Source organism: Triticum dicoccoides, chromosome 2A, assembly GCF_002162155.2.
Source record: "Triticum dicoccoides isolate Atlit2015 ecotype Zavitan chromosome 2A, WEW_v2.0, whole genome shotgun sequence".
Classification (NCBI taxonomy): domain Eukaryota; kingdom Viridiplantae; phylum Streptophyta; class Magnoliopsida; order Poales; family Poaceae; genus Triticum; species Triticum dicoccoides.
Genome location: NC_041382.1, coordinates 372,209,982 through 372,233,229, shown reverse-complemented (window position 1 = coordinate 372,233,229; position 23,248 = coordinate 372,209,982).

The window sequence follows — 23,248 nt, the reverse complement described above, 5'->3', positions numbered from 1 at the left end:
ATCATCACACCCGCTGAAGGCCCACATCCGACGGGAGTGGCGTTGGAGAGGAGCAATGCAGCGTAGCAGGAACTCCTTCACCACCTTGGGCACTGTCATGCCAAGCAACCTCAAGAACGCGAAGCGGTGCCAGACGAAGACGAGCCGGGGGCTCTCGAGTGTCTCCTAGCCCCAGCCCGAATTGGGGACGGCAGGCGAAGTTGGCTCCGATAGCAGGGGGCTGGGCACCCCTACATCCACATACAGCCACCGCTCGTGGAACCCAACCGCAGGCAGAGGGAGCCTGAAGTCAATCCCTGAGGCCGCTGTCTCAGACGCGGCAGCGAAGCTCACGCACGCCAAGCATTGGGTAGGGTCGACAAGGCGTAGAGAGAAGAAGTGGCGCAGCAAGGCAACCGAAGGAAGGATGCCCATCATTGCCTCGCAAACAAAGGCGAAGATCGAAAGAAGGGTGATGGATTCAGGACCCAGATGCATCATGTGGATCTGATAGTGGGAAAGCACGACATTGAAGAAATCAGAAAAGGGGGGCACCAGACCCGCCCACAGGGCGTTGGCAAAATACTGGACCTCGGTGACTATCCTGTTGATGGAGAAGTGAGACGCGGGCCAGGCCGTCGTCCTCCCACATTCGTTGAAGATAGTGGCCAGAGCCGAGCTGACCTTGCCCAAGCCCTCTCGATTGATTATGATCGACTGGTCAACGGCGGGGGCCGCCAACGGCGGCGAGCGAGGCGGAGGCATGGGTTTCTTCCCTCTTCCCTTCTTCGTTGGAGCCATGGCGATGGGAAGGGGGGAGGTTCGAGATTGGGTTGAAAACAGAAGCTGGAGTTCGAGAGGAGGAAGGACAGAGGGCGCTCGAGCAACAGAAAGGGGAGCGGCTGTGTACGACTACGAGTCCGCCTAGCATGGCGCAAAATAAGGGGTGCGTGGGGGAACAGTACCGCCCACGCCCAATCAACCGCCACGCGGCGCCCAAGGCCGCGGGCTGTTAGGGACCATGGCGCTCCGCCCTTGCCCTTTCGCCTCCCTGCACGGCCAAGTCCGGGCGCGCCTTGGGCCCGGGGGCTACTGTCGGCGTCCTGGGAACGGGGGTCCCCAGACTTGCTTGCCTGCGGCCTATGGCGTGGCTCAAAGGGGGGCCCAGCACGGCCCATCTTCATCAACACAGAACCAAGACCCTCGCGAGGGGCCAAGCCTCACGGGGCGGACGACACGGAGCTTCATCAGGCATGGCCTCATCAGGCTAGCTCGCGAGGAGGCAGAGAGATCAAGGCGGGGTACCTCACGAGGTGCCCGTGACGCAAGCCATGACGACCAAGGGCACCAGGCGGGCGCCAGCCCGCGCAGTGTCCTCCTTTCCTCTTTGGTGCACAGGGAGCAAGCGCAGGCGAGAGCATCAAGCAAAGGCACCCGTTTCGGTGCAACGAGACCAAGACCAGCCCAACGGCAGGGAGGAAGTCATTGTGGAGCCCAAGCCAGTGTCACCACCCGAGCCTTTGGCAGGCCAGGACCAACTTTAGTCAGGATAAGTGTACCAGATGTTCCCCTTCAAAATGGCCAATTGTTGGCGCCCTTCCCGGTCAATATTTGGGAAGAGGCCCAGGGCCTTTGCCTATAAATAGGACTAGCCACCGCTAGGGTAGAGAGGATTGGCCAATCCAGAAACAAGCTGGGATCGGATCGAGTAGCATCACACTGAGAGAGAGAGAAGGGTGACTGAACTCCTCCTAGCAGTTCATCCCCCAGCCAAGAACAGACCCTCGCGAGGATGTTCTTCCTTGTATTGCTCATCATCATCAGCCCAAGAGGCAATCCACCACACCACAAACTATAGTAGGGTATTACACCACAATGGTGGCCCGAACTAGTATAAACCCTGTGTCTCTTGTGCTGTTCTTTCCATAGCTTAGATCTTAGCGAGGCGGTGGGGTGCAGGTACGTAGAAGGCGGAATCTCCGCGTGCACCCCAGTGTTCGAACCTCTAGGGTCTGCCGGAACCCGAAATCCGACAGCCGCGAGGACTTCAGTCCTTTTGTCAGCTAGCAGATCTTGATCTGCTTGAAGCTGCTGCTGCTTTTTCTTCAGGCTATTTGTTGTGGCCATAAGCCGGCGCTTGAAGCGCTCTTGTTCGACGGGATCCTCTGGGACGATGAATTCATCGTCGCCGAGGCTTGCCTCATCTTCGGAGGGGGGATGTAATTGTCATCCTCCTCCTCTCCATCCGCCGCTCTCTCAGGAGAGCTGGCTCCTTCATCCTCCTGTTCTAAATCTTGCTAGAGGGGATTGTTGTTGTCTTCGACACTGTCTGGAGTATTATTATCTCCTGTGCCAGTATCACCAGTTTTGCTTTGGTGGGACTTAGAGCGGCGCCGCTGACGTCGGCGCCTGGGTTGCTTCTTGGAGGGGTCATCCTCCGCTATCTCGTCGCCATTGACTTCATTGGGTGTATCCACCATGCATATGTCATATGACGAGGTGGCTTTCGAGTGCCCTATAGGTGCTGGTTCATGTTCGTCTCCTACATCGTCGTCCATACCATCGATGTCTTCGGAGTCGAAGTCGAGCATGTCGGTTAAATCATCGATAGTGGCTATGAAGTGGGCGGTGGCTGGGCGTCGAATTTCTTCATCATCCGCATCCCAATCCTGTTGGCCATAATCCAGCCAGGGCTCTCCTAACAAAGAGAGAGACCTTAGTGAATTCAAAATGTCGCCAAAGGCGAGTGCTGAAAGATATCTGCGGCGGTGAATTCCATGATCGGCGCCAAATCGGATTCGATTGGCAGGGGCGCGGGTGGTTCGGAGTCAGAAAAAGAGTCCGGCACCTTGGAGTCACAGGCTGCGCAGAGGATTATGCTGGTGTTTGGCTCAATTGCTGTTGAGATTGCAGCCCCTAAGGCGGTGTCTAACCACCTGTCCTCGATTGGCATAGCTAGCTCCGAGCTAAGGGTCGGAGCTGGAGTGGGCGCGACCTCTGGGGTACTGTTCGGCGACAGAGCTAGGTCATACCCATCGCGACAGTGCAGCGCTCCCGGCTGTGGCTCGAATCCATCGAAGATCAAGTCTCTGCAGATGTCGGCCGTGTAGTTCAAACTTCCAAATCTGACCTGATGGCCAGGGGCGTAGCTTTCAATCTGCTCCAGATGGCCAAGCGAATTAGCCCGCAGTGCAAATCCGCCAATACGAAGATCTGTCCGGGGAGAAAAGTCTCACCCTGGACCGCATCGCTATCGATGATAGTAGGAGCCATCAAGCCAAACGGTGACGACACAGAGGAACTCTCAATGAAAGCACCACTGTCGGTGTCAAAACCGGCGGATCTCGGGTAGGGGGTCCCGAACTGTGCGTCTAGGCCGGATGGTAACAGGAGGCAGGGGACACGATGTTTTACCCAGGTTCGGGCCCTCTTGATGGAGGTAAAACCCTATGTTCTGCTTGATTAATATTGATGATATGGGTGTTACAAGAGTAGATCTACCACGAGATCAGAGAGGCTAAACCCTAGAAGCTAGCCTATGGTATGATTGTATGTTATGATTGTCGTCCTACGGACTAAAACCCTTCGGTTTATATAGACACCGGAGAGGGTTAGGGTTACACAAAGTCGGTTACAAAGGAGGGGATATCCATATCCGTACTGCCTAGCTTGCCTTCTGCACCAAGTAGAGTCCCATCCGGACACGAGATGAAGTCTTCAATCTTGTATCTTCATAGTCTAACAGTCTGACCAATGGAGATAGTCCGGCTGTCCGGAGACCCCCTAATCCAGGACTCCCTCAGCGGCCATGACGTGTTGCTAGAACATGTCGCTGAACTGTTGGACACTGCATCCAGGGGTACGCCACCTTTCTGCTCCCTACTTACATCTCAAGTTGTGGCCAGATTGCACGGCTGGCCTCATCGCGCTCGCATACTCCCATGTGCGCCAGGAGGGCTCGCATGACCAGCGGCGCCGGACATCCGACCATGCCCGTGCTTCCCTCAGGTGGCGTAGGAGCGGGCGTTGCCCCTCGAGGTCCCAAACGGGCACCAACCTATAGCCACCAGGGGCGCAATGGGCCTGGCGGCGTGGGGCGCGGGGCATCTCGGCGGGGGTTCCGGAGCGGCGTCTCCAGAACCCTATGTGCCCCGCATGATGGATCAAGAGTACACACCGAAGGATGACCCCAGCTTGTTCCTCGAGCTGAGCTAGGAAGAAGAGATGCTGGAAGTGGAGGCATTTCGAGAACCACCCAGGAACTTCACCGAACCCGCCAACAACAACAACCACAGGGTACCACTAATATCTCAGGAGCAGGCTTACGCTAACCATTGGTCGCAGTTGGACACGGACATAGAGGCGGACGACGACCCCAGCACAACACCAACCCAGGGCTGCGCGCTGGTGGCTGCATGGGAGAGGCCTGGAGCAGGACCCTTCCCTGTGCCTCACGGAGCAAGGCATCGCCCGGAGGTAGGTTCTCTGCCGGGGAGGCGCCGGGGAGCCCTCCCCCCGGTGGAGGGCCCATGGTCGCCGAGGGCACTGCTAGTGTCCCCTTTGCCCCTTGGCACTGTCCTGGTTTACGGATGCCCCAACGATGGTCGAGGGCGGCGCAGGGCGGGGCCCTCGTCTAGCGATATGAAGCATGGCTCACGCCTGTGAAGGTCTTCGCCCGTGATACTCTCACGTAATAATGAGTGGGGCTGTACACGCCCTGAGTCCCTAGAGAGCCGCCCTCGGGCCTCGGGGGCTCCCACCCACGTCTTAGCGAAAGCCCTGACCAGAGCATCCACATTGTCATCCAGCCAACGTGCCAGGTTGTCCCGGATGGCTTCGGGCACTAGGGAGATGGCGGTGTCGAAGTCGAAGTGGGGGTCAAAGTTCTAAAGATAACTGAAGACACGGGAAAACGCGCGCCCAAGGAGGCCTCGGCTCTTTTCGTCCACGAGCTCGCGAGCCCTCTCGGCCCGGTCCTCCAGGCGCGTCACGACATCGGTGAAGAAGCGAAGATGGCTGGCATAGTCCTCTGCGTGGGGTTGAGGGGCGTGTACGTCGCAGATGGTACCCAGTGCATGATTGGTCCTCAGGTGCACCAACATGATGTTCTTCACGTTTTGGAATGACTTCTTCAACAGATTCTTCGGTAGGAATGACATTCTCATTGGCCTTGAACTTAATGGATTCCTCAGGTGACATTTCATCTAGCACAGGAGGTAGGTGCTCTCTTTGTGAGACGTTAGTTTCATCGAACTGCACATCTATAGTTTCAACAACCTTGTGGTGATAGGTGTTTAAGACTCTGTAGGTGTTTGAGTCCTTTCCGTAACCAAGCATAAAACCTTCATGTGATGAGGATATCCAATCCAACATTTAGAATTGATGAGGATATCTAATCGCATAAAACCTTCATGTGCTTTCGGTGGAAATTTAGAATTGTGATGAGGATATCTAATGCAACATTTAGCACCAAAGACTTTAACTCACATTGGGTTTCTTGTCAGTGAGGACTTCATATGAGGTCTTTTTGAAGAATTTGTGAAGATATACCCTGTTGATGACGTGGCACGTAGTTTCAATTGCCTCAGGCCAGAAGCAAGGGGTGTCTTGTATTCATCAAGCATAGTGCGAGCCATCTCAACAAGAGTCTTGTTCTTGCGCTCCACGACGCCATTCTGCTGCGGAGTATAAGGAGCAGATAACTCGTGAGCAATACCAAGTTCATCAAGATAGTCATCAAGACTAGTATTCTTGAACTTGGTCCCATTGTCACTTCTGATGGCTTTATCTTCACACCAAAGTTGGTTGAAGCCCTTGAGGAAAATCGTTTGAAGACTTCCTGCACTTCAGTTCCGTAAGTGATGATATGCACCCATGTGTAACGAGAATAGTCATCAACAATGACAAAGCCATATAAATATGCAACATTAGTGAATATGGCATAATGATTAGGGCCAAAGAGATCCATGTGAAGCAATTCAAATGGACGAGTGGTTGTCATGATGGTCTTTGAGGGATGCTTGGCCTTGGTCATCTTTCCAGCTTCACAAGCTCCACACAGATGATCCTTGAGGAATTTGACACCTTCGATGCCAATGACATGCTTCTTCTTCGTGACTATGTGCAAGTTCCTCATGCCAGCATGACCAAGTCATCGATGCCATAGCCAGCCTTCTGAAGCTTTTGCAAGTAGACATGTAGCAGGTTGTGGTCCTGTAGACAAATCAACAATATACAAATATCCTCTCCTAAAGCCTTCGAAGACTTTGGAATTGTCAGCTTCCATGATCACAACACAACGATACTTGCCAAAGACAACAAACATATCAAGATCACAAAGCATTGCGACAGACATGAGGTTGAACCCTAAGGACTTGACAAGCATGACTTTGTCCATGTGTCAATCCTTTGAGATCGCAACCTTACCTAGACGCAATACCTTGCTTTTGCCTCTGTCAGCGTAGGTGATATGCTTCAGATGCGATGGAGATAAAGAAGTGTCCATCAATAGGTTCATGTCACCGGTCATGTGATTTGTACATCCACTGTTGAGGACCCATTCAGTGGCTTTGGGTTGATCATCCTGCAGATGAATTAGTGCATCTTATGAACTCATATACTTCAGCAGTGAAGAATATGACATCAAATTCATCAGATCAATTTCATCAAGCAATAGAATAGATATATCAGTATGAGGACGTGATAAATGAAAATTCATTTCTTCAATTTTAGCTTGTGTCCTTTCAAGCATATTCAGGTCTCCACCTATTTCTTCAGACGTTTAAGTTTGTCTGGAGACCTGACCCTGCATAAGACATTAGTTCTCTTTCTTCACCACCCACATCTGTAGGGGTAGCAAAGAGTTCAGCATTCTGCAAGCTCCATAAGGGAAAGGTGGCATAGAATCCAGTCCACTCCGTTTCACAGAAGAGGGGTTAGAGTAAGCATATGAATAAGCAGAGAAATTCTTCGTGGACTTATGAGCATAATGATTTGACAAATAATGCATATATTCATAACCCTTAGATCTTCCTTGTGAAACATAGGTGTTAGCATGATGGTGTTCATATGAAGTTCTGGATCCATATGAGGAATTTGATCCATGTGAGGAATTTGGTCCATATAAGGACTTGGATCCATATGAAGATTTTGGTCCATATGAAGAATTTGATCTGGGGTTTCTATTTTTTCATAGGTGGTGTCATGATGACATTCACCTAAAGACTTTCAAGGCACCTTTTGGGAACCCAGATTTTCTTCATAGGGGGGCCATTCCTATAGTTAGTGCCAACATATCTAGCAAATACTTGACCATTCTAATTTTTGAACAATTTATAGTTGGAGTCAAATGACTCATTAGAATAATATTAAGATTCACATGTAAAGCTAGATAAAGTAGATAGATCCACTAAAGGTCCCTTTGCAGCAACCCATGAGGTTTTGGGATACTGCTCAGGTTTCCAGTAGGTCCCATCAGCATTGAGTTTCCTCTCAAAGGTAATATCTTCTTTCCTAGGGTTCCTGTTGAGGATCTTCTTTTTAAGCACATCACAAAGAGCCTGATGCCCTTTGAGCCTTTTGTACATGTCTGTTACATACAATTGCTTCAGCCCTGTATGGTCAGCGATACTAGCAGCATCCTTCGATGAGGAATTTGTGATAGCTGAGACAGTTGAAGAATTTGTAGCAATAGAAGCATTTGAACTTTCAGGTGAAGAATAAGAAGATTCACGTGCAATGCATTTCAAACATGGTGGAATGAATTCAACCTGAGCGGAATTGATTTGTTGAGCAAGCAATGAATCGCGTTCCTTCTGAAGATCTTCATAACTCACCCTTAGGTGCTCAAGATCTTGTTTTCTTTGAAGAAATTTATAAGGAAGCTTCTCATGATTAGATAAGAGAGTTTTGTGATGACTTCGAAGGTTATCAAACTTAGACTAAAGTCTCTGAAGATTTTCAGTCAAAGTTTTAGTATGATCCATTTCTTCACCCAACATATCATCGCTCTCATCTAGCATGTTTTGAACTTTTTCCAAAGCACTTTGTTGTTTAGTGGCAAGGGAAGCAACTTTGGTATAGCTGGGTCCAAATTCATCACCAGATTCATCATCACTAGACTCAGATAGGTAGCATTTAGTTACCTTGGCACCTTTTTCATAAGGCATGGTGCAGAGGATGATGATTCCGGATCGAAAGTCATCGCATGGAGTGATTCCTTGAAATCCTCAAACCAATGATCATGACAAGTTCGATGACCTTCATAGACCACAGCGAGTCGGTCCCAGATGAGCTACGCATGGCTGAGATGCATAATATTCCTGGACTGATTTTGGGAGAAACAGAAGCAGATGATGTGCTTCGCCGTGAGGTTAAGTAGAGTGAACTTGCGAATATCATCATCCTCTGCCATCTTGCATAGATCAGTAAGACCAATTGTCCACAGTTTGTTGTTTATCTCGATGAGGCTCCTCTTCATCATGGCCTTCCACTTGGGATAATCATGACCGTCAAAGATGGGGCATGTCACCGTCTTCATTCCTGCGGTTGACATAACTAAAACTCCAGGCGATTAAACCAAAATCACACAGAACAAGGTAGTACCTTGCTCTAATACCAATTGAAAGTGCGTTATATCGACTAGAGGGGGGTGAATAGGCAATTTTTACAAATTCATCACTGAGCAATTTCAGGGTGAGGAAATTCCTAAGCAACGAACTACTTAGCAGCGGAATAAGTACTCAGACACAAGCATAACAGAGTAGTAGCACAATCATCATGACGAAATGAAAACAAGCACAGAGTACAGGTAGCGTAAACACATGATAAGCAGGTTGAAGACAAACTGACTGAAGAAATAGGATTGAGGAAATTGAGGAAGTCCTTAGTCAATGTCTTCAAACAGTAACGATCAAGTACTTCTACACAGAATTGAGGAAATGAATGAGTTGAGGAAATAGAACCAGTAGCTTGGTGAAGATGATCATTTGGTAGACCAGTTCCAACTGTTGTGACAGTCGTACGTCTGGTTGGAGCAGCTACATATTTAAACCTAAGGACACACAGTCCTGGACACATAGTCCTCACCGTATTCTCCTTGAGATAAGGTCACATAGACCTTGCCCAATCACTCGTGGTAAGTCTTCAGGTGACTTCCAAACCTTCACAGACTCGGTCACTCGGTGATCCACAATTTCCTCTTGGATGCTCTAGACCATGACGCCTAACCGTCTGGAGGATGCACAGTCCTCAAAGGTAACAAGCGTCGGTTCCACACAAGAACAATCTCTTCAGTGATTCTCATTCACTTTGGGTTTGTAGGTGTTTGGGTTTGGGTGTTCCTCACTTGATGATTTTCGCTCAAAGTCCTCAGAGGATGGGATGCTCTCAATGACAACTGTCAGTTTCTCGCAGAGCAGCCAACCAGCTAGTGGTTGTAGGGGGTGGCTATTTATAGCCTAGGGAGCAGCCCGACATGATAAGACATAAATGCCCTTCAATGATATGACCGTTAGGTGGGTAGATATTTTGGGATAGCTGGTGCGTAGCACAGCAACGGTCAGAAATTTGAGCTCTCAAATTCCTCAGGGCTATCATGTTCCACACTTGTTGCAATCCGCACTGGCGAATTCCTAACTCCTCAGTCAAAACAAATTCCTCAAAGACCAGAAGATCTACGTCTCTGTCACTGAAGAAATTGACTGAACTATATTAAATTTCCAATGGCTTCACTCAAAATGATTAGTAGGTGTAGGATTTTGAGATGAGCATCACTTGGACACTTTTCCTTAGTTTTGCCTCGACCCCCTTTAATAGTACAGTGTTTTCTATGACTCAAGAAAGAGAAAAGCAAAACTACGAAAACAAAAGTCTTCAAGCTTCATATTCCTCGCATGAATATCAAGTCTTGAGGATCACACCAATTTCTTCATTTTCAAAGTCTTCAGAAAGCCAAAGTGTTCAGTTGAAGACATTCATTTTTAGGGGTCGACTTTCTCTGTAAATATCAAACTCCTCATAGACTTATAGACCTGTGTACACTCACAAACACATTAGTCCCTTTACCTATAAGTCTTCAATACACCAAAATCACTAAGGGGCACTAGATGCACTTACAACTACCAGGATTCGAGCGACGTCGCCATCATCTATGCCAAGCACTGTTCGGAAGCCATGGCGTGGGCCCAACTCCTACTAAGATTCCCACCAGCGGCCGATCAAATGGATGAGTGGAGAGGCACTATCCAGAGTTTGATCGGCTTTGCTGAGGCGGAAGGATCACAGTGGGCAGGGCCATTGCGACGCCCACAAGCAATCACAACAGCCCGAGCTGCTAACCTTGTTGAGGGGGTCACTCCAATGGTGCGGTCCCCTCCATGACAACAACCGCCGAGGCTACAACTAGAACCATGCGACCAGGAGCCTGACGAAGCATCAACGTCTTCATCTAATCCACGAGCCCGTCGAGATGAGCGATAAGTCCTAGAAGATCGGCGCAGGGAAGACGGACATGTCACCATAGAGCGGCACCAGGAGACCCACTGTCGTGGTGGAACAAGATCACCTATGGGGACGCTTGTGGTTTGGTGAGGGGGAAGGTCATGTTGCGCAAAGAGAAGAAGCCATGAAGCAGCACGACAGTGGTGACACTAGTAGTTTTTACCCAGGTTCGGGCCGCCGAGAAGCGTAAATCCTACTCCTGCTTTGGTGGATTGAGCGAAGGTTTACGATGGGTATGCAGCATTCGCTCCCAGCAAGGTCTCCTTGGAGAGCAGCTACGCCCATACAAATGTGCAAGGGTCCGAATCCTTCTCTAGTTTGCCATGGCCCTCCTTTTATAGGCTAACGGGTAACCACAGTGGAAAAACAATCATGGTCTAGTGATTAGATAGCTAACAATGATATCATACCTAACTCCGGCATTTAGGACAAAGTGCATTAAATGCACTCCTAGGTGTCATGCTGAGGAAGTAGCCCGACAAGCCTGCCGTGCCGCTTAATCATCTTTTGCTTATCTGCTTGACACGCCTCTAGACGGGTGTCATATAGAGGTAATTTGCCTTCCAAATGTCTGCCACGTCCTTAGTAGAAGCCACTTAATCATCTTGAGGGCTCGACACTACATTGCTTGGTGATTTGCGTTGCGGCGTGGTGGAACGGTGGAGCCTTGGTGGGGACATTTGCCCTTGGCGGACCCAGCAAGCCTGCCAGGGAAATCTTGGACTTGCCTTCGGGGCGGCCTCGACTTGACAAGGCTCTCCTGCTCGGCAAGGGAGGCTTTCCCAAAATAATATATTGTTGTCTTGGCTTGCCTTGGTCTTCTTGATCCGCCCTTTGATCTCTCAAAGAGCCGCTTCTCTGGCTTGGTCTTGATTTGGATGCTTGGTGCAGTTGTATCCTTGCCATCGTGCATGTGTACTGTCCGAGAAACATATGTGAAGGTTTGTTGCACCGACAAGAGCCCCCGGGCCTGGTCCAAACGTGCTGCCAAGCACCGTTGGGGTAGGCCCTATCAGGTACACAGGCCGGACACTTGTGATAACTTTCTCCTCTTCCTTGATAATTTCCTTGCTTCTTCAGTAACCTGTGCTTGAGTCAGTTTTTGGTTTTCTCGTGCGCCGTGCGAGACGTCGTGGGGAAATTTATGCCATGATCCACGGGCTGCCCACATCCCACGTCCATGGAGCGGTAACTGCCATTTCGCTAGTTCTACCACTCCTGCCGTTTCCACCAGGTATGTTGGCATAGGCAGATGGCGCGGGAATGAGTGCCATGGCAGAAAGCCATGCGCCACAGATAGGCATAGGAGGGCGGCCCTGATTCTGTGCGCCATTGGTGACGCGGAGGAGCCGGATTGGTGGAGTGGGTCGGTTGCCTCCTGGGTGACGAGCCAGCACCGACCACGTTCTCCTATAAAAGGGGACGTGGGCGAGGTGCTCACACACATCTCCTTATTTCACCTGGCATCATTCCTCCACAATGGTAAGGGGGAGAGGGTGTGGTGGTACTCTAGTGGTGGCCACGAGGGTCTCTACTCGACAGCCTGTCCCTCCTCCCGCTGGGAATGCAGGGGCGGATCCCAGCCTGAGAGGAGGCAGTAGAGGACGAGGACGCGGTGGTTGTGGTGCCCGGGGTCGAGGAGGGTGTGGCGGTGGCTTGATAGCCCCTCCTCCAGTTGCCTTGGGCCCGAACGAAGGCCGCGTCGGGGACCAGCCGCTAGAATTCATCGTCAAGCTATGTGGGCCTCTGTGCAGCCGTCTTCCGCTTCCAACCCCATTCACAAGGATGATGGAGGTAGCAGCCACCAGGACTGAGGTTGCACATGGGGGGCTGCTGCAATCGCAGCATGCGGGCGGACGTAGACTTCCCTACACCTCATGTCATGTTGCTCTGGCGCGGCTGCAAAACCTTTGCTCGTGCCCATAGCTTGGCGGTAGGGCACATTCTTCTTTACAAGTTAATGGATGCCTCCCTACTCTCTCCATCAAGGTCTTCGGGCATTTGGGTGCTCGCTTAGGGTGTTGCGCGGAGTGCTCGACCGACGACGAAAGCTCCTCCTCAAGCGACAACGACATGGAGGACGGTGATGACGATGACGGCGACGCCAATGGGGAGGACGACGGTGCCGACTCCTAATGAACAACAGCCATACCGTCACCGTCAGCAAGGCGCTGGCAGCACCACCATGTGCACCTGCATCTTCTTCCCCTGGTAGAGCGATGTACCGAGGTGTTGGGTGTGGATGGTGTCTCCGCCTTCTCCAGCAGTTTTCCAGTCGGGCCTCGGCAGGCTTCCTCGTGGACTCCAGCTTCGTCTTCCCTGCCGGTGTCCATGTTGTCATGTCCCTCTGGTCCTAGCGGTGGTGACTAGGGCATCACCTAGCCGCTCCCTCCGCCCATCACATTCGTCCGTGCTCTCCTGATCTTGTTAGGCTGCGTCCCGCGGGCCCTAACACGGTCAGGCTGGGCTTCTGCCCAGGCGCTCCTTTTGCCCTCTTTGCCTCCCACTGTAGTTTCTAGGAGGAGAAGGACAAGAAAGGGATTACGAGGCACTTATCTTTTTTAATCTAAAATATGTAGGCATTTGCCAAACTTTAGTCTTGAATATGTAATCTCTTTTATCCATATTTGTTTTCTGTAAGGTTCGTACTTGCTTATCTGCATATTAATGAAAAAAGACATATTTGCCAGGTACTTGTGCATGTATTACATCAATGCATAGGAGGAACGCATCTATACTTACAAGTAAACAAGTTTTTCTGATAAGTCATCTTGACGGTTCCATCCGTTATTGCCGTGAGGCTTGGCCTGTCGGGCGTAGGACTGTGGATGGGAACCGGCCCCTTGTCAAACCCTCTCTGCCAAATGCCACTTCGACCAGCCTGACCAAAGTAACATTCGGATCAATGGAAGGGAGCACAAATGTTTTGATGGTGACATGGTTTTTCTATGCACAAGCTTTCCCCTTACAGAGGCACGTTATGGATATCTTGAAGGAAATTTATCTGTTTGGCTTGTCGAGGATCGATATGTAAGTTTGTTTCCATTTCTCCCTTTCGAGATTGAGTCCACGGCAAGAGTCCTATAATTAGTACAGAGGAAAACATAGCAGTATATGATCTCTTCTAAATGATCATGGCAATTTTATGCTAAATTAATATGCATGCAAGTTTTTAGGCGCCAATGCTTCATTTTATTATCTTTGCACAGTGTCTGCGCCTGGCTTTAAACAAATGGTTACATGCGCATCGGCAAGGCTTGTACAAAAGGGTGGCTACCGGGGCTGGGCCCGGCAGCCGCGCCTTACGGGTAGAACTTGCGAAGATGCTCAATATTTAATGAGTTTTGCATCTTAATGCCATCTTCGATCTCCAGACGGACTGCGCCAGGTCTGGTGACTCGTGCTAGCCGATAAGGGTCTTCCCACTTCGCTGTTAACTTGTTGGAACCCTTGGTGGACTAAACTTGCCTAAGGAAAAGGCCTCCTTCCTCAAGGCTCCGGTCATGGCCCCTACGGCTATGATAGCGGCGCAAGGCTTGCTGGTAGCGTGCAGCACACATAGAAGCCCGAAGACGATCTTCCTCAAGGAGCATGACATTGTCATGTCGGTGTTGCCTTTGCTCTACTTCGTGGTATGCAAGTACTCGAGGTGACCCGTATATGAGTTTCGTGGGGAATACTGTTGCCGCCCCCATACACTAGGGAGAATGGAGTCTGACCGGTACCTCGATTTGTGTCGTACGGAGGGACCAAAGAACCACCGGCAGCTCGTCGATCCATCGTCAGCCACACTTTTGCAACTTATCAAAAGTTCCTGTCTTGATCCCACGTAGCACTTCAGTGGTCATCCTCTCAGCTTGTCCGTTGCTCCTAGAATGAGCAACAGAGGCAAATGAAACCTGCTTCCGAGGGTTTTAACATATTGCATGAAGGCGCGACTTGTGAATTGGGTGCTGTTGTTAGTGATCACTCTGGCGGGCACTCCAAAGCGGCACACCAATCCCTTCAAGAACTTGATAGCTGACTGTGTGGTTACCTTCCTTATGAGCTCCACTTCTGGCCACTTTGTAAACTTGACGATCGCTATGTACAAGAATTCAAAGCCCCCAGTAGCATGGGGGAAGGGGGCCAAGATGTCGAGCCCCCACACCGAAAATGGTCATGATAAAGTAATAGTCTGGAGAGCTTGAGCTAGTTGATGAATATTCTTGGAGTGGAACTGGTAGGCTTCACATCTGGTGACTAGCTCAATCACATCTTGGATGGACGTGGGCCAATAGAAACCTTGCTGGAAAGCTTCTCCAACCAAGGCCCTTGATCCAATATGGGAGCCGCTCACGCCTTTGTGTATTTCTGCAAACAGTTCCTGCCCCTCTTCTCGGCAAATGCACTTCAATTTCACACTGTTAGGCCTTCTTCTGTATAATTCGTCATTGATAAACTGATACATACTGGCCCTCTGGGATACTCTTTCGGCTTCTACTTGCTCCTCGAGAAGTTCTCATGTCTGAAGGTAGTGGACTGTGTGGTGTGCCCAAGTTGGAGCCTGGGACTCGGTAATGAGAACCAATAGCACCTCTTCATTTGTGGGATCACATATCTCAACCACAAGAACCTGTAGTTCAGCGGGAGGGAGCTGCTCACCAAGCAAAGTAGAGTTGTTCCCGCCAACCTCTCTATCGGGGACTTCGGGAAGCCCTGCCAGAAGATGCTTGCCGGAGTCCAACTTCCTCATTTTTCTAGCCATTGTTGTTGCAGATACTGAGGGTTGAGTTAGGTAGAGAACAAAAGTTCCTGGTTCCAGATGAAGCTTTTGTGCAGCACACTTTGAAAGATGGTCAGGAATGTTGTTTTCCGCACACGGTACGTGCTCTCTTTGCAATCCATCAAAATGCTCCTCCAGCTTCCTCACTTCCTCTACATATGCCTCCATCAATGCGCTCTAGTAATCCTTGTTTACTTGTCTCACTACGAGCTGCGAGTCTCCATGGATGATCAACTTCTTGATTCATAATTCTATTGCAATTCTGAGCCCGGCAAGGAGCCCCTCATATTCTGCAGTGTTATAGGTGGCCTCCTCCCGAGGGAAGTGCATCTGGACCACATATTTGAGGTGCTCTCGAGTGGGTGCAACAAGAAGCGCGCCAGCCCCTGCGCCTTGCAATGAGAAAGCACTGTCAAAATGATTGATCCACTCTTGGGGTGCTTCCCTGCCGGGGATAACTGTTTCTGGAATTTCTTTATCCGGGGTGGGCGTCCATTCAGTGATGAACTCCGCACTGCCCTACTCGGGATAGTTGAGGTAGTCTCATACTTCAAATCAAAACTTGATAGCTCTAGTGCCCATTCAACTATCTTTCCAGCGGCCTCAGGGTTCCTCGGTATGCGTTGCAATGGGAAACGAGTGACAACTGTGATCTCATGGGCTTGGAAGTACTGGCATAGTTTCCTTGAGGCCATGATGAGGCTGAAGATCAACTTTTGCACTCTAGAGTACCTTGACCTAGCCCCTTGCAGCAGGGAGCTGAATAAGTACACTGTCCGCTGCACCACTTTCTTCCTTGCCGTGGTCTTGGAAATGCCTTCGCTAACTTGCTCTTCTTTCTCCTGATCTATGCTTAATCTTGCTGTGGCTGGTTCAGTTTCACCTACAAAGGGGATGGCTGCCGCAACTGCTTCCTCATCAGTTACCCGCTGCGCCACCAGCGCTGCACTCACCAATTACTTAGTTGCCACCAAATATAGCAATAACGAATCTTGTGGTTTAGGAGCGACTAACACTACAAAATAAAACCACTTTCGTGATGATACGTGTTTGTCATAGTAGGTCATGTTTTTGTCATGCATGTACATCCATGATGATTTTATGACAGAATCAAGATGTCATACCTGTGCTCTCGTAGAAGTGTTCCATGACAATACCAAAATTATCATCACAGAAGTTTCCACTTCCATGACGATAAATGGCGCATCGTGGAAGTGTTTTTGTCAAGGGTAGACACATGGCATGCACCATAATGGGTCACCGTTAAGCTATTGTGTTCCAGTTTGGATCCAATAACCCGTTAATAGCCCCGACCAATGGGGATTTTCCACGTGTAAAATTCTCATTCGCCGGAGGATCGACATGTTGGCTCAGCGTTGGGACAGATGTCATCCACTCATTATATGGGAGGCGCCTATGATACGTTGGCACATGGCAGGGCCCAACTATGGCCCATTTTGGTGAAAGAGGTCGGCCCAGTCAAAATTAGCAGGCCGACCCATATAGGGCCTACTTGTGTCTAGTCATTTAAGCCCACGGCCCATACGAGATGTGCCAATTCGGCACGTCAATGGCCCGTTAACTATTTGACACCATTACAGCCCATCGTCAGTTCGAGCCCGTTAACTGCCCGCTATATATTTGGGCTCAATATCGGCCCCATGTGGTTTCGACCTGTTAACGACCAATTCAAGGGATGGGCCAATTTTTAGGATGTACGTCTTTCGTCCTTTAGCGACACATTTAAGTGTTGGGCCAACTTCCAGCCCAGTGTGTCTTTCAGCCTGTTAACGGCCCATAGATGAGTTGGGTCATTTGTAGTCAGACCTGAGTTTTGGCCTCTTAACGTCCCATGCTCTTCATGACTAATACTAGCCTGGTTTTGCTTTCGGCCTGCTAAGGACCCACAAAAAAGTTAGGCCATATAAAGTTCGACATGACTTTTGGCCTCTTAGCGGCCCATGATCTTCATGGTCCAGTACGAGCCTGCTGTCTCTTTCGGCCTGCTAAAAGCCCTAAATACAGTTAGGCCATATATAGCCCGACCTTAGTATCGGCATGTTAACGGCCCGTGAAGTCAAATGGGCCCACTTATTGGTTGTTTCGATGTTGGCCTGTTAACGACCCGGGAGGTAACATGGCCGATCATTAACTGTTGGCTCGTTTCAATTATAGCGGCCCAATAGTGCTTTTGGCCTGGTTACAACCCATTAACTTAATGGGCCTGCTAAAGTTCGAACATGTCAGTAGGCCCAATTAGATAATGTCGATTCTATCCTAGCTATAATTTTAGCCCATTATGATGAGCAATTATGGACATGACCAAATCGGATCAATCAAAGGCGTATGAGAATTTTGTCCCATGCGAGCCCATTAGGGAAGCCCATTAAGGGCAGTGGGCACTTCCTTCATATAGGGCCCATGATTGTTCGTACTAACTAATAATTTCACATATTTTTTCCTTCCTAGCGACTAGTTAGCTGGAATGCGAGGCGCGCTAAGCAAACGTACGGCATACAAGGAAAAACGTTGCACATCTAGCATATATTATAGGAAATTACGTCCATTGGGAAATCAAGGATTGATGCCAGTGCGAATAAATGAGCAGAACTTAACGGGCCACAACCTCACAATCTACAACCTCAGCGCGGATGACGCCCATAAGCATGTGAGGAAGTTCTTCCTTCTTTGCTACATTGACTCTGAAAACATTGATCAGTTGTTGTTGCGCAAGAATGTGCACCTCTGATTCCTCCATGATTTACATGATTGCTTCAGCTAGTAATTCATTCACAAACATACATTTTTCCGTTGGATTTGCGATGGAGGAAACTCAATAGATTCATATGGCGATTTTGGTAGGCTTGCATTATTGATTGTGGAGAGTGTCTCGACCACTACATCATAACATAAATTAGGAGGGGAACTGAACAGATTAATCAAGACTTATTGCCATATTACCTGGCCTAGATTTATTAGAAATAAACAATGGGGTTGCCTTGCTGTTTTTAGAGTTTGTTTTCTTATCTTCAGCAGCCTGCACCAAATTAACACACTAGCATTGCTATCATTGGACAGATCAGATAATAGGAAAGCAACATTGCCACAATGAACGTTTGGGTAACTAGAACACACCAGCCTACACCAAATTAACACAATATGGCACAGCTATCATCAGCCACGTAAGGTAATAGGAAATCAACATTGACACAATGAATGATTGGGCAACCAGAACAACACTACAATTTAGTAATGTGCATAATATGAGATAGTACACTCATGCAACTCAGTATGCAAAACTATTAGGTAGTTTTCCTTACAAAAATCAACATTGTCCCCTTTGATTATAAATTTTGCTACAAGTAAATTTAGATCAGATATAGGTTGGATTCACGCCGATTAACAAAATACATGCTGGTGTAAAAATTTAGTGATATACAACAAGTACTTACATCAGCATTGGAGCACAGAGAATTCCCGCAAGAAACTTTCCTCGAACACGATCCCAGTTTAGAAAGTCTTCTATCCTTTAAGCTTATTTACTAAAAGAGAGATGGGTTAGAAACATGTAGAAAATATAATCTGAATGCTATAAAATATCATGATGTGAGGATACGCACATGCTTTTTAGAATGGAGTTGGCATATTTTTGTTGGACTGGAGTGGACTAGTTCTCTGGCCACTTTAATATGCTGGAGAAGTATCTATGAACACTGGAGTTGGTTTACTATCTCCTGGCGTTTCGATCTTTTGCAAAGACCTTGTTTGTAACCCTTCAGATTCTACATAGCCGTCGTCCCCTTGCATGCCTTATATAGAAGAATGGTGATTTGGTTATAAAACATGCTACAATAGAGAGATAGAATAGGTACTAAAGAATAGAAAGGCATGACATATTGACATGTATTACCTTCATCCGGAAATAAATGGATGTGTCTAGGCATATTTCGGTTCTAGATACATCCATTTTTATCGATTTCTATGACATGTAATCCGGACGGAGGGAGTATGATGTAACAACTAGGGATACGGCGGGACAACAGAGTAAAAAACACTAGTTGAATGTAAAACTATATGATAGCGGAATACATACAGAAAACACTAAGGCAACATATGCTTTTATGATTGGGAAACTAAGATGTCATTGCAACAGACCACTGGAACAACACTACAATGTAAAAAAATGTGGTATGGTCGACAGATGAAATACATACTGATGAATAACAATGCGTAAGATATTCAAAAGCATGATGTCCAAACTAAGCAGAAGGCATTGCGACAGAGTAGAATGACAATACTTGAATTTTAAAACATGTTATCATGAACGGAATAGGTACTGAAAAACATGAAGGCATGACATATTTACATCCATGATCAGCAGGCTAAGCACATGGCATTGCAACAGAGTAAATGCACTCTAGGACATTATATGCATGTTGTACCCATATCACGGGCCAAGTTAGAGCAAGGACCTTGTGGGGTGAATAGGATTTGGCATCTTTCTGCAAGTCTTCCGAAGAACTGCCTTTACATGTTCCATCATATTGGGTATCATTGACATCAAGTTTGTTGGCCGTTACATTGCTCCATGAGGTTCTTGTGGATATATCAGTGTGTGCAATTGATGTAGGGTGGAACCCTAGATGAACGATCTTTCACGAAAGAAGCGGATCCCGTGAAGAACGCGAAGAACACGAGGGGAAACACGAGGGGAAAATCACAAGGGGAACACAAGAGAACACTCAAACCAACAAGTATGATCACACATGTTGAGGGAGTCCTGGATTAGGGGGTCTCTGAATAGCCGGACTATATCCTTTGGCCGGACTGTTGGACTATGAAGATACAAGATTGAAGACTTCGTCTCGTGTCCAGATGGGACTCTCCTTGGCGTGGAAGGCAAGCTAGGCAATACGGATATGTATATCTCCTCCCTTGTAACCGACCTTGTGTAACCCTAGCCCCCTCCGGTGTCTATATAAACTAGAGGGTTTTAGTCCGTAGGACAACATACAATCATACCATAGGCTAGCTTCTAGGGTTTAGCCTCTACAATCTCGTGGTAGATCAACTCTTGTAATACTCATATCATCAAGAACAATCAAGCAGGACGTAGGGTATTACCTCCATCAAGAGGGCCCGAACCTGGGTAAACATCATGTCCCCTGCCTCTTGTTACCATCCACCTTAGACGCACAGTTCGGGACCCCCTACCCGAGACCCGCCGGTTTTGCCACCGACATTGGTGATCTCATTGAGAGTTCCACTGTGTTGTCACCGTAAGGCTTGATGGCTCCTTCGATCATCGGAAACGATGCGGTCCGGGGTGAGGTTTTCCTCCCCGGACAGATCTTCGTATTCGGCGGCTTCACACTGCGGGCCAATTCGCTTGGCCATCTGGAGCAGATCGAGAGCTGCGCCCCTGGCCATCAGGTCAGATTTGGAAACTTGAATTACATGGCCGACATCCGCGGAGACTTGATCTTCGACGGATTCGAGCCCATGCCAGGTGTGCCGCACAGTCGTGACGAGCATGACGTAACTCTGCCGTCGGACAATGTTTGGGAGATCGCATCTGCAACTACTCCGGCCATCAATCCGGAGCAAGTCGCGCCATCCAAGAGCGGAGGGATGGACCCCACCATGGAGGCTGCACTCTCAGTGGCGATAGAGCCGGATACTGACTTCACCCCTTACGAGAGTTGTGTCGCCGAACCACAGGATTTATCTTCGGCCACGGACTCCGAGCCGCTTACATCCGTAGCCGTCGAATCCGACTGGGCGCTGATCATGGAGTTCACCTCTGCGGTCATCTTTCAGCACTCGCCGTTCGGCGATGTGCTAAATTCATTAAGGTCTCTCTCCATGTCAGGAGAACCTTGGACGAACTATGTCCGGCTAGGATGGGATGCGGACGACGAAGAAATTCGCTGCCCATCCACCACCCACTTAGTAGCCACTGTCGACGACTTAACCGACATGCTCGACTTCGACTCCATGGACTTCGACGGTATGGAAGACGACGCCGGAGATGAACAGGAACCACCGCCCATAGGGCGCTGGACCACCACCTCAGCATATGATATATACATGGTGGATACCCCCAAAGAAGGCAATGGCGACGAGACAACAGAGGATGACCCCTCCAAGAAGCAACCCAAACGCCGACGTCAGCGGCGCCACTCTAAGTCCCACCACAGCAAGAGCAGTGATACCGACACAGGAGATAATAACACTCCGGATAGTGCCGAGGACAACAATAATCCCCTCCAGCATGATGTAGAGCTGGAGGACGAACAAGCTAGCCCCCTAGAGCGGGCAGAAGATGTAGAACCGGACGAGGAAAATTACATGCCTCTCTCCGAAGACGAGGCGAGCCTCGGCGACGAAGAATTTATCATGCCTGAGGACCCTGTCGAGCAAGAGCGCTTCAAGCGCCGGCTTATAGCCACGGCAAATAGCCTCAAGAAAAAGCAGCAACAGCTTCAAGATGATCAAGACTTGCTAGCAGACAGGTGGACCGAAGTCCTTGCGGCCGAGGAGTATGAACTCGAGCGCCCCTCCAAGAGTTACCCAAAACGCAGGTTGCTACCTCACCTTGAGGAGGAAGCATTGAAACCTCAATCACCAGTGTACGATGCAGCTGACCGGCCACCGTGTGGCCGAGCCAAAGAGGCGTTTCAGCCTGAAGTTCAGCCCGCACCCCTCCGCCACTCAATCAAAAATACTAAAGCCCGGGACAACACAAGGCCCTGCGAGACGTATTGGACAGTAAGGCAAAAATCGCAAGGTCAATATATGGGTCATGGACACGCGCGCCAACACGGGACGATGATTGTCGCGTCTCATACACCAAGAGTAAATCCGGCCAGGCTGAGTGCAGCAGACAATATTCATATGAATTGCATCGGGATATAGCTCAGCACAGAGGCGCTGCACACCCCATATGCTTCACTGATGAAGTTATGAATCACGAATTCCCGGAGGGTTTCAAACCCGTAAATATTGAATCATACAATGGCACAACAGATCCTGCTGTATGGATTGAGGAATTTCTGCTTCACATCCACATGGCTCGCGGTGATGATCTACACGCCATCAAGTACCTCCCACTAAAACTCAAAGGACCAGCCCGGCATTGGCTGAACAGCTTGCCAGCAGAGTCCGTCAGCAGTTGGGAGGATCTGGAAGACACATTTCTTGACAACTTCCAGGGCACTTATGTGCGGTCACCAGATGCTGATGACTTGAGCCACATAACCCAGCAGCCAGGGGAATCGGCCAGACAATTCTGGACACGATTCCTGACTAAGAAAAACCAAATTGTAGACTGTCCGGATGTAGAGGCCCTAGCGACATTTAAGCATAACATCTGCGACAAGTGGCTCGCCCGCCACCTCGGCCAGGAGAAGCCGAAATCTATGGCAGCCCTCACAACACTCATGACCCGCTTTTGCGCAGGCGAGGATAGCTAGCTGGCTCGCAGCAACAACACATCGAGGAATCCGGACACCTCGGATACCAAAGATGTTAACAGTAGGGAACGTCATAATAGACCAAAGCGCCGCAATAACGGCGATAACACTGAAGATATGACAGTAAATGCCGGATTCAGAGGCTCTAGATCCGGTCAGCGGAAAAAGCCATTTAAAAGAAATACTCCGGCTCCGTCCAGCTTGGATCGCATACTAGATCGCTCGTGTCAAATCCACGGCACCCCGACAAGCCAGCCAATCACACCAATAGAGAATGCTGGGTGTTCAAGCAGGCGGACAAGTTAAACGCCGAAAAGAAGGACAAGGGGCTGCATAGCGATGACGAGGAGGAGCCCCGGCCGCTGAACACAAGAGGACAAAAGGGGTTTCCCCCACAAGTGAAGACGGTGAACATGATATATGCAACCCACATTCCCAAGAGGGAGCGGAAGCGTGCACTAAGGGACGTCTATGCGATGGAGCCCGTCGCCCCAAAGTTCAACCCATGGTCTGCTTGCCCGATCACCAT